A 12,601-nucleotide genomic window follows, 5' to 3' on the forward strand; every position below is an offset into this window, starting at 1 on the left:
CTTAACTCACCCCATAATGTATAAGCCTGGGACTTAACTCACCCCCATATTAAACCAGCCTTGGGCGAAACTCTGGGATTTCACCACCAAAATCAAGGAAAATGCTGCATTGCTGGTAAAGCACCTCCACCTCAGGAATGCCCCAACAAGAGTTATAACATCAAAGGTTGTCAAGTAGAGACACCCACATGCTGAGAAGTTTAGGGAGGACACAGAAAGACCCAGCAAAGGGTAAAATAGATAAGATATGCTCTGACCAGAAAATTTATGCTGATCATCTGCACAGACATGAAGATCATAAATAAGTTACAATTTGGGCATAAGAAAAAAATGGAAAGTCTTGAGAAGGGAAGAGAAAACATAGGTGCCAATTTGTGATTGGTTAAATTTTATTACCTAGAGGTGTTGAATAATGGGATAGATTTAGTAAAGTTAAAGAAGGTAGCTAACTTTACCTATATAATGTAAATGGAAAATAATGCTTGGGGGAGGGGGCAGGGGCAGGGGTACCATTGCTGGACTGCAGTTCAACATCAAGGTGCTATAACTCTTACACCTCTGCACGACTGTGATGTGCAGAGGCAGCACCAGCAACCTCAGACAAGTGGATCCTGACTGGTCAGCGGTGGAGTTTGTCTGTATACTGGGAGTGGTGAAAAAAATAGATTTGCTTGGCATATGTATTCTCTGTGTGTGGCTAATAAATAGATGTTTAGAGTACAGTTGGGAAAAGATCCTGCAGACCCGTCAAGCCCCAAACCCAAGGGGTAGGTGTGGGTGGGTACTTAAATTAACCAGGTTTTTCCCTGATCCCCGAGGATAAGGGTAGGTGTCTTATACCCCACGCCCTTAGTAGGGAAAGGGTGAGGGTTACCTAAATTAACTGGATCATGCCTTGAGCCCTCGGTATGGTACAGGTGATGTGTCCTAGATTTATGCAGGTAACACCATCTGCAGGATAGGTGTAATAGCTAGCTCAAAAGGATATTGTGAAGCTTAGCATCCTAACGTTTGCAAAGTTCTCTGAGGTTCTTGGATAAAGGTGCACAGAAGCACAACTGTAGGAGATATTTCTTCAGCAGACTCGGTAAGGTTTGCAGCCACTAAGCAACATGATGAAAACATCATTTTGAAATTAGTGCTAGGTAGCAGAATAAACTAAATATTTCATTCAAGACAGCTGGTACAGAATCTATCGCTGATAGTAACAGACCTGGTCGAACTGGAGAGGCTGCAGGAGAAAGTGGGAATTCATGAATAATAAAGCTTCATTCCTCAGAATGGATTTTCATTGTCTGTAAATAGGAATTAATTAAGAGAATCAATTGTGTAAAAATGTTCTTTTATAATTATATGTTACTTTGAACCTCACAGCAATGCCTGTGACCTTATCTGACATATCTGTTTGCAATTTCATCTGATAAACATTCTCTACTTGTTTATCCTATATAATGGCTTTTTTTTTTTTTTTTTTTTGCTTCCCTGCACCTGTTTAGCATGGGCATAGACTCTGAGCCTGCAAACCTTTGGACACATGCCTCGGACACGCCTCGAGTATAAGACTATTCTAATGTAAAATTTTTATTCATGTGCAAAAGCATTTGCAGGATTGGAACCATGATTAATAAACAAGCCATAGATTTAGAAGAGTTTTTGTTTTTAAAATGTATCCAAAAAAGCAACTGAAATAAATTACAATTACAGTAAAGCAAGGTCCTGCTTCAGCCCCAATTCAATAGCAAACCAACCATTGATTTTAATGGAAGCAGGACTGGGCCTCAGTGTAAAGTCTATTGAACTGATTCTGATCTTACACCAGTGTAAGACCATGGCTGCATTCTGTAAGAATGTTGCTAATATACAGCTACTCATTCCAGTTCATGTGCTAAACAGAACCCTTAGATCATAAGATTTTTTCCTCCTATATCATATCAGACAAGTTGTTACAAGTAAAAATGTTGCAGGTATTTCCTAACACTGATGACACAGGATTCTCCATAAATAAATAAATAAGAGTAGCTCATTATCTGTATCTAATTGACTTTTGCCCAGATTTCCAAAGGTATTTAGGTATTTAAAGGTTGCTCTGATCAGCATTTCAAGGACTATGTAACTTGGATGGCTAAATCGCATTTTCAAAAGGACTTCAGAAGAGCCTATGTCTGATTGAAAGTCAAGTACCCATCTCACTGAAAAGTCTTTCAGAACGCATTGTCCTACTAGCAAGAGAAGTTTCACAAAAATCCAGGACCAAAGAAACTATTGCTTCCTTATGCATTCAGGTATTCTGATTGACAAAGCTAGCTATTTTAATTCTTGGCCCATGTGCCAATTCAAAAATCTAGTTCATTGAGGGGTGAAAATGGTCAGGCCATTTTTAAAGGATGGTTCAGAAATTATTAAACCAGTCCTGTCCTGATGTAAAGATTTGGGAGATGGACTAGATAATTTGCTAGATTTTCTTTTACAAGACCATCAATTCTATAATAAAAAAAATACTGTAAACAGGTCCTTTTTCATTGTAGGACATCTCCATGAAAGAAAGATAATTTCATAGATCATTTCTTCTTCAAGCACGGGATTCTTCACTGACTGGTTCTCAAAATGATTCATTTTGCAGCTCATCAAGGAAGAGCTGGTCCATAGACCACAGTCTGAGATCTAATGCTGTAAATTACAAAGCTCTCACTGTCACCTCTTCTGTTGGAAACCTGGGCGGGTACTTGTGCTTACATGTTGTCTTTCTAAATGAATGGCTTAATTGCATCATATACATTAATTATTCCATCAAAAGTTTTACCTTGGCTAGCTACGTAGGATAGGATCACAGCTCGGGCCTCCTGTTTTCAACTACTATCCATAATGATAGGGTGGATAAGTATTATGGCAGGGAAGCAGGAAGCTATTAGTCATATTTGTTTTTTGGACTATAGCTAGTGAGTAGGTTTGTATATAATACATTGAATCTTTGAAAACTACAAACTTCATAACCCAGATTCTCTATTTTGCAGAAGGGGGAAAAAATGTGGCTTTAGACCACCTTTGTGACTCCCTGATCTTTAGCCAGCAAGACTGGTCTCCTGGCACCAAATGGACCAGCTCAGAGGCTGTTTTAAATTGTGCCAGCAGCCAGAAGGCTTTGGGGGCTATTCTGGCAGCTGGATATCACCAGCGCACAGGGACACTCTAGCCAAGTTTCCAGGATGCTTCGGGGGGGACACTGCTATGCACGGCCTTTTAATATGGACTGTGTCCTTGTAGCACCATCTAGGCCACAGATGTCACTAACTGACAGGTAATTAGAATAGGAAATTAAAGGTCACTGCTTCCCTCTTTACAGTAATTGTTATTATTCTTTTAGATTAATTACAATAGTAACACAAAAATATTAACATGCCTTCTTTTGCAGGATCACTATAAAAGAAACTTGTGAACAAAAGCTCCTTCCTAACTATTCAACCTATTATTTATTTATCTAAATCTTGTTAATACTTAATGAAAATAGCCTGAAGACAGACAATGTGTTTGATAGCAGAAGTATTATTGATAATATCCATGATTTTTTTTGTTTTTAAGAATGAGAAATTCTGAGTCAGAGCAATAAAGACCAAAACAACAAATAGTTCTTTACTGTCTGCTAGCATTACTGAAGTCAGCCACCGTCATAAAGGGAAGAGTAGCAGGAACATATGGACATGGAAAACTGCAAAGCACTCTTTGAAGGCGCAGACAGTTAAGTATGAGAACTGAGAGCTCAGTAATTTAGAGAGAGCGCTAATGAGTAGATTAGCTATATTAGTGGAACCATCCCTGTCTCCTCTAAAGGATTATAAATAATGAAGCCCCAACTGAAGGAAGGAGGGGATGGAGTTTCTTAATTCTTGAGATGACATGACTGACTAGACTCTAGAAAAAAGCAAGCAGAGATAACATGACTGAGCAGACCTGAAGCAAATCTGATGGCCATAGCCCAGGCTAGAGGAAGATGAGAAGCTTTACAGCCCAGATGATCACCAGTCACCAACGAACACAGAACATGGTCTTGTCTCTTACAAAGTCAGAGACTAGAAAAAGACTGTTTTTGACACACTCACACCCATAAACAAACATACCATCGAGTAGCTCCAGAACATGCCTTGCTGAAGTTGTATGTTGTGAAGATCTGCCACTCCAATCCTGCAAGCTGCACTTGAGGGGAGCCATTTCACCTTCAGTGTGGCTCCGCATGACCACGGGAGTTCACCCACACTGAACAGCTTGCAAAATCAGTGCCAATGATACCAGCACTGAAGGTGCTGTTGTCTGATTCCTGTTTGTGAGAGCGTTCTGCCTGCACAATGAGGTTAATGTTGTTACCTTTATAGCCACAGAAAGTGATTGCTTAGTTTAAATTAAGATGTATATTTGCTGATGTATCACTGTTTCCTTTAGTAATTCTATGCAAGCATATTCACTTCTCTGCTGCTTTGTGCAGTGCTTGAATCATTGGTAAAAAGCTTTACAGCACCCGATTAAACGAAAAAAAAAAAAAAAAAAAAAGGGAGGGGAAGAGAAGGGATGTGACAGGTTACCATGGAACACAGGTTATGGAGCTGGTGTTTAACCACAAACATAAATGATGGATTATTAGCTAGTAGTAAGACAAAGGAACTTGGGTTACAAACAACATTTACAAAATTCTTCATAATAAAAATGCATGAATACAAATGGGCTTTAAATGTAGTGAGACAGTCTTTTGAAAAGTTCCTCTAAAATTTTATTTGATTTAAACTTATTTGACTTTTAGACCCTACATCAACTTTTATAGATAAAAAGCCACACCTTGAATTAAACCCCAATCCAAACTGATAGCCAGTGCAGTCTAAAGACCACAGGTGTAATATGCCCCAAACAGGAGGCAACTCTAAGGGCTAGATTTTACTCCCTTCTTCCCGTTGAGTAGTCCCTTACACTACAAATAGTTCCATTCAAACCAATGGGGCTAAGTACAGAGGCTTCAAATCAGCAGTCCATTTCTATTCTGAAAAATCCTGTAGTACTGCTTAACTTCAAGCATGTGCCTATGCCTCAGTGAAGTCAGTGGGATTTAACATGGGCCTAATGTTAAGAACATGCTTAAATGTTTTCCTGAATCAAGATCAGAATAAGATATTACTAGAGGTTGAGTGGGGGCATCAGATTCTAGCTCTGAGAAAGCAGGGAGCCATGATCTGCACTAATTTAAACTTCCAAATGATCTTCAAGCACATAGTATGCATTATTTGCAAGAAAGGCATTTTCCAAAAGAGAGAAAACCTTGTCTGGTTTGTACTTGTACTTGATTTAATAATATTCCTGAACAACTGTTTAACATTTAAATGTAGAAAAATGTATTGGGGGGGGAGGGTGGCAAAAGTTGTGGGGGGAAAATGAGTGATAAATCCCAATGTTATTCTTTTTGCAGGTTAAAATATAGACAGCAAATAAAATCCTGATCATTAAACATTTTTCATTGCTTAGTCATACAGAACAGTGATGCTCTGGGGAGACAAATAGCTATAAACTGTAATGAAGAAACTAAACCGCAGCTATCCTGTCATCTATTGCTCAAGAGTGATTTTAGCTGCTTCCTCCAGATACAGTTCTAATTCAAGCAATCATTTTCAGACTCTGGAGATTAAATGTTTACAGTGTGATGTGGGGAGCTGTTTGCAGAAATACCATCGTTATCATTTATATATGTAACGTCCACTCATTATTGTTAACTAAATGGTAATTTGCTTTCTTTTTAATCACTCTTTTACACTTGGTACAAATGTCTTAATTTGCGCCTGTTTTATGCACAGTGGTCAAATTGCAACCAAATTCTTTTTCCTGCAATAATTTTATCTTCAGAGAAGCATCCTCCATATCACACACGCTCATGGACACAGATTTATCACTGATGCCACCATTTGTATATTCCATTTTTTTATTTTGTGAAATTTCAGAGAAAAACCTTGTACATTACATTATGCTGGGCACATTTGTGTGTTCTTTTTATTCACAATATGTGTTTTTTAAATTAATAGTCAGTATCTTATATACTATTCCAGGACATTCTGTAGCTTCTATCTTTTTTTTTGTACCATCTGCTACTTCTGTCCCTTCTGTTATTTATTTCTTTTAATGATTTATAGAGCACCTCTTGCCAGCGCAACTAGTCACTTATTTACAACATTTTCAAACACCTTAACTAAAGCTACTTGTGGTGGTAGCATTCATCTAAACCACTGCTTCAGCAGCCAGAATAGTAGCAACCATATTTTCAAGGAAAGGAAAATCAATCCAAAGCTATACCAAATAAATGCAACTTGCCTCATGTAATGAAGACGGCTAGTCCTGTGTTCTGGCAGACTACCAAAGGGTGTGAATTCCAAAGTCAGACCTTTCACTGAGAAAGCCCTGCTGGAGGACCTGGAAGGTACAGTATTGGGAACTAACAGCATCTGAACAGCCACAAAAGGTATAGAGTTTAGAAACTGCTTAAGAGACAGTTTCAGGTAATCAAGTTCCACACCAATCTGAGCATTAAATACTTTTCATCCACCAACACCTTGAATTGCACACAGAAGCAAACGGAGCCAATGCAGACACATGAGTACTGGATTAATATGTGCTCAGGGAGGTCTACTCAGTTCAGGCAAACCACTGTATTCTGCACTGGTTGGAGCTTCTGAATGGTCTTTCTATTGAGTGCATCACAGTCTCTCTTGGTGTTGACAAACTTGAAGATGCCCATTATAAGGTCTGTTTTAGAGGAGTGATTGTCCTATGGGTCATCACTGCCATCTAAGAATCCAGAAGGAATAACAGATCCAGTCAAACCACACAGTTTAGACTTATTTCGGAAAAAAGTGGGAATACACCTTCAACTGATGGTACAGGCATTAACTCTACTAATCCTATTGCTGGATTCTGATTTAATTCTGCAGCTGAATCCATGTGAGTATGTACCTGCACAGAACCACACTGATTTCAATGGGGGGCTTTGCACAGGCTTAGGGGTGTAGCCAGGCCATCAGCATTAGGATCAGAGCCTTAATAGATAACACAGAGGCAGTTTGAGGGGAAATGGATACAAGAGCAAGCGCGTGAATGAGCTGTGAACTTAGCATGCATCTTGTTAGTTCCATGATTTTTTGTTCAGAGGCTCGTGTCTATGTTTTTCATCCACCCCCCTGTTGCCTCTGTTATTAAAGCTTCTTTGAGGATGGTCCTAAGCTGTTTGGCAGAAGTGGGTTTCAAGGAGAGGACAGAGACATGGCGAACTCTGTTGGAGATCAGCTCCAGGGATAAGGACTGAATGGAATTAAGCCCATTGGTGAGATGGGTAAAGGATATGAAGAAGGTAGATGAAGTGACGGGAGACATGAAAAGAAGTACGAACACAGAGGTGTGCAGTTTATGTTCTACAGATCAACAGTTTAGAGGTAGAATGTGCCTAGCCCTGAAAAAGCGCATGGGGCAGGAGGCTGGGGGCACATGAGAAGCTTTTCCAACCCTCTTGTACTCCTGTACATGAGCTAGGCATATTCTCTCCTTGTGCTCCTGGTATCAATGGAGCAGGGGACTTAAACTTTGATAGCTAAAATCCATAAGGTTAGACAAGGACAGAACCATAGCACTACTGCCCTCTTCACATGGGCCAGCACAGTAAGGGGTTTGATTGCTGCACCCTACAAAAATGTGTAGCAGATGTTCCCAAGTCCCACTGTATGCTCCCCAGCACTACTAAACTCTGTTTACATTAGCAAATTTTACAAAAAACTCACATCAGAATGGGAGTCCTAATACAGGAAAGAGCTCCAGCAGTCTCTGGTGTTTTTACCATCATGTTAATTAAACTTACTGAAATGCCTAAGTAATCTGGACAGAGGATCTTAATCTACATGAAGTCTCATGCTGACACTAACACCTCTTCAGCTGTGTCAATGGTAGCACTGATGAGAATTATTTTGTTAAATTCCCTAGCGTAGATAGGGCTCTGGTTGCAGTGTCTCTGCTATAGGCACAGTGCCTCCAGATGCTGCCACCGACATGAGCAGCTCAAAGGCACCCAATACTTCTCATGTCAGTATTTTTCCTGAAAATATATTTCAATATCCCTTTAATCCATTTATGTCACAACGATACACATACTAATAATTAAAACACTTTCTGCTGTTGCACTTTGCAATGTTATTGTTACAACACACAGTTATTCAGAGATGGGTTGGACATGCCACAGTTTTTCCTGTTTTATACCATCTGCTCTTTCTAGTCTGTCTCATTAGAGAAACCTCTCTCTTTTGTGTGAAGTGAAAATTGTTTATTAATCTGTATCTTAAAAATCCAAAACCATTTAATCAGTTGTGTTTCTTCACTTAGGCTATAACTAAGGAAACAATTTTATCTATATGTTAAATAAAGTCTGAGAGCTTTAAGATCTGTTGATCCAATGAAAAACAATGTTACTTACCAGTAACTGTTGTTCTTCAAGATGTGTTGCTCATATCCATTCCAATACAGGTAAGTGCGCGCCCTGTGCACAAGTCTCTGGAAGCTTTTCTGCCCCTAGTAACCCCAGTGGGTCGGCTCCTGTGCCCCCTGGAGTGCCGCGCTCATATCGCGGTATATAGGGCACCACTGGCCCCATGGCCTCCAGTCCCTTCTTTCTGCCGACTCCGACAGTGGGGACGGAGGCTGGGTTTGGAATGGATATGAGCAACACATCTCAAAGAACAACAGTTACTAGTAAGTAACCTTGTGTTCTCTCTTCGAGTGATTGCTCATATGCATTCCAATATAGGTGATTAAATAGCCATACTTTGGAGGCGGGTAGGAGTCACTGGCGAGTAGCCCTTCTCAGCATGGCTCTGCTGACGCCCACGTCCTCTTTCACCTGCTGCACAATGGCGTAGTGAGACATGAAGGTGTGGACCGACGACCAGGTCGCTGCCTTGCAGATGTCCTGCAGGGGCACACGCTCCAGGAAGGCCGCAGATGAGGCCTGGGCTCTGGTTGAGTGTGCAGTCACGGCCCCTGGAAGTGGCACCTTCGCCTGCTCGTGGCAGGTGCGTATGCAGGCGGTGATCCAGGTGGAGATGCGCTGGGTGGAGACATGTGAGCCCTTCATCCAGTCTGCGACTTCCACGAACAGTTGTGTTGACTTCTGGAATGGCTTTGTGTAGTCGATGTAGTAGGCCAGGGCCCATCTGACGTCCAGCTAATGTCATCTCCGCTCGACCTCCGAACTGTGCGGTTTAGGGAAAAACATGGGGAGGAAGATGTCCTGGTTACAGTGAAACTGAGACACCACCTTAGGTAGGAAGGCCGGGTGGAGTCTCAGCCTTACTTTATCTTTGTAGACAACCGTAACTATTTAAACTGCTTAACTATTAACTTTAACTATACGGAGATTGCTACTTGCGATTGAGCAAGAGGCAGGTATTCCACTGACTGTCACGGGCAGAAAGAAGGAACTGGGAGCCACGGGATCGGCGGCACCCTATATACCACAATATGAGCGTGGTACTCCAGGGGGCGCAGGAGCCGACCCATGGGGGTTGCTAGGGGCAGAAAAGCTTCCGGAAACTCTTGCACAGGGCGCGCACTCACCTATATTGGAATGCATATGAGCAATCACTCAAAGAGAGAACAGTCTGTCTAGGAAGACTATAATGTATAAAGGCACAGGGATAAACAAATAAACAGTAATGAGACAACTTCACAGAATGAGAAGAGCTTTCAAAATGAAAGACAGCATTTTAAATTTTCCCCTGCATAATGCAAGTGTACGTATTAAGGAGAGATTCCAAAGGATTTTTTTTTCATGTGAAGAAACATCTATATAATGGTATTGGTTTTGGTTTAATTAATAAGAAAGGACTTAATCAACCTTTCCTATGGGAAAACCCACAGGAGGGAGTAAAGGGGAGGAAATATCTGGATCATTATTTTGGAGGGTGGAGTTTGTCTGCAAACATACATATCCCAGATCATCTGGCAGGGTTGCCTTCATTATGGAGGATGTCCACAAACCCCACTGAAGTCTGTCCAGCACCTTTGAAAATCTCTGCTACTCTTATTTAGGAGTCTAAATATAGATTTAGAAGTGTAACTTTAAGCACCCAAATTCATGCAAAAGATGGATCCCTATATCCAAGAGAGGGCTCTCAAAATCTGGGAACCCCACTTCCACACCTTCAATGAAGGTGCAAGTTTTAGGATCCTGGGCTCAGATCCAAGGGTCTACCTTTAATCTGCCTGAACTGCTGTGGCATCCCCAAAATTGTGTAAATTATTACTGTAAGATTGCCCAGCCTAGTCTATGTCAGGTGAAACAGGAATCTCCTCTCATACAATTTCCAGCTATTAAACTCTTCCCTAGAGCCAATTAAAACTTGTAAATATCGTGGTGTAAAGACTCCAATGAATGTCCCAGATTGAGAGCTGCATTCTTAAAAACATTCATGATGTTTTAGCAGTGCAATCCAGTTTAAAATTATTCATTGGATACCATAATAATAATTTGAATTTATATCGCACCTTTTATACAAAGCTCTTAAAGCTCTTAAACTAATTTATCAGGACTCACAACAATCCTCAAAGGAAAGTATTGTTATCCCATTTTATAGACAATGAAACTGAGGTACAGAGTGGTTTAATAAGTGTCTTGGCAAAGGCCCTAAAATCAGTGGCAAAACCAGGAACAGAAACTAGGCTTTCTGAATCCAAATTGCATACTCTAACCACCATAATAGTGCATCTGTGCAGTAAAGGTGCAAAAGAAACAAAGAGGACATGGTTTTCAATCTTACAATCTAATGCATCATGTGTAACGTGTTTGGAATCATTCCAGTAATTATTTGTGTTTTGTATTTTTATGATATTTGTGTTTTTGTATTTTAATTCATCCAACTATCATCATGGGAAGCTCAAAAAAGAAAAAAGCATGAACAAATCTCTGGTTAATAGAGTTTTCCTGACATGGTTTGTTGGCATCAAATGTATTTGAAGGATCAAAGCAATTTAAAAGAAAACTATTTAGGGTCCAGTTCTGCCTCTCAAACACAGAAACTGACATACTGGATCAGAACCAACATCCCTTGAGGTCAGAATCCCTGTCTCTAACAGTGGTCAGAACCAGATGCTGCAAAAAAGGATGTTAGAAACCAGATGTGGGATAATCTGCCTTTTTACACAGGTCTCTCTGGTCTCTTATAGCTAAAGATTGGTTTCAGTGTTGAAGCATTAGGTTTAATATCCCTTGAATAATATCATACTCCACGGGTACTCCCCATGAAATTAACAGGACTACTCAAAGAGTAAAGTACTACTCTTTGTGAGCAAAGAATGCAGAATCAAGCCTTTAGTAAATAGATCTAATAATCAACTAAATATTAGTTATTTTAATATAACATATAGTATTTATTTAATATGTCATAATAACTCTGTTTGCTAAGAGGAAAAAGTTCAAGCACTAGAAAAAGAAATTTTACCTGCTGATGAAGGATAGTACAATGCAGGCACTTAGGCTTTGTAATATGAGCATTCTCGAAACTTCCTCTGCCTTTGATCCCAGCCTGAGAGAAAGATTTGGTACATTTTCTAGTTAACATACACCATGGAAAAACTACTAAACTCATTTCAGGATACCCAATCTCCCCATAAAAATAGTAATTGTAGCCCTCTTTTTTATGTGCAGGTGTATTACTTTTTCCAAGGGTAGTGTTCCTTTTATACATTGAATAAACTGTGATTCATTGATAAAAATGCAGTTACCTCTTTAATACAAAAATACTTTTAACAAAATCACAGGAGTGGCTGTACCAGAATGGATTATTGGTCCATAGAGTTTGGTATCCTACTTCTAGTAATGACCTATATATCTAATATTTTCTGGGGAAGAAAGCCCTCTCCCATAAATTCAACAGGGCAATTTTTTTGCAATGATCTATAATGGAAAGATAATCTCCTAAGTGGCCCCTCAGGAGGAATCATCATGAAGTCTGAGGCACAATATTTGATATTCCTTAAACATTTGCATGGCATCCTAGCCAGAAAAATTGCATATTGTAAATGTTCATTTAAATATCTACCACTTTTAAATTTTACAAAATAATTTGTTTCTGTAATTTTTGCTCACAATGAATGCCACAGATTGCCTAGTATACAGTGTGGAAATAAGTATAGCAAAACCTGTAGTACAGACCACCTTCACTGAGATATCTATGGTCTAAAAAGATCTCCCTAAATTATCTGTGAATGTACTGAGCACAGTTCTGCTCCATATTTATTAGAAAATTATGGCAACTTTGTTAAGCAACTAATTTTTTCTTGGTTCTTTGCTTCATACTTCAAAGGAGCTTTGACTATATACACTTGTGACTATATAGGCACTTGGAAAAGCTAGGAATACACAGTACTGCCAACTCTTGTGATTTTAGCATGGGTCTTATCTTTGGTGTTTTCTCTGAAGTCTCAGTTTCTTGAGTCATTGGATTATGTGAGAATCTCAGCTTGATTTTAAGTAAATTTTTAGTCCTCATGGTTCAAAAAAGCTTGAAAACCCTAAAGGCTTCAAACCCAGAAGAACCCA

General features: G+C 39.7%; 2 long non-coding RNA genes across 2 annotated transcripts in view; one reads left to right on the forward strand and one right to left on the reverse strand.

Annotated features, from left to right (window-relative positions):
• The window catches only part of LOC137153558 (uncharacterized), an 18,178-nt gene extending 16,531 nt beyond the window's left edge, over positions 1 to 1,647 (forward strand). Inside the window, exon 3 of the long non-coding RNA XR_010919835.1 lies at positions 1,497 to 1,647. This is a non-coding gene — a long non-coding RNA (uncharacterized lncRNA). The remainder of the gene's footprint in view (positions 1 to 1,496) is intronic.
• LOC137153560 (uncharacterized) overlaps positions 1 to 11,570 on the reverse strand; it is a 17,115-nt gene extending 5,545 nt beyond the window's left edge. The window contains exons 1-2 of the long non-coding RNA XR_010919838.1: positions 11,502 to 11,570; positions 1,214 to 1,295 (exon numbers count right to left, since the gene is read on the reverse strand). This is a non-coding gene — a long non-coding RNA (uncharacterized lncRNA). The remainder of the gene's footprint in view (positions 1 to 1,213; positions 1,296 to 11,501) is intronic.
• Positions 11,571 to 12,601: the final 1,031 nt, after the last annotated feature.

The sequence above is a fragment of the Emydura macquarii genome, unplaced genomic scaffold, assembly GCF_026122565.2.
Source record: "Emydura macquarii macquarii isolate MOO-44397 ecotype Brisbane River unplaced genomic scaffold, CSIRO-AGI_Emac_v2 contig_1253, whole genome shotgun sequence".
In the NCBI taxonomy this organism is placed as follows: Eukaryota; Metazoa; Chordata; order Testudines; family Chelidae; genus Emydura; species Emydura macquarii.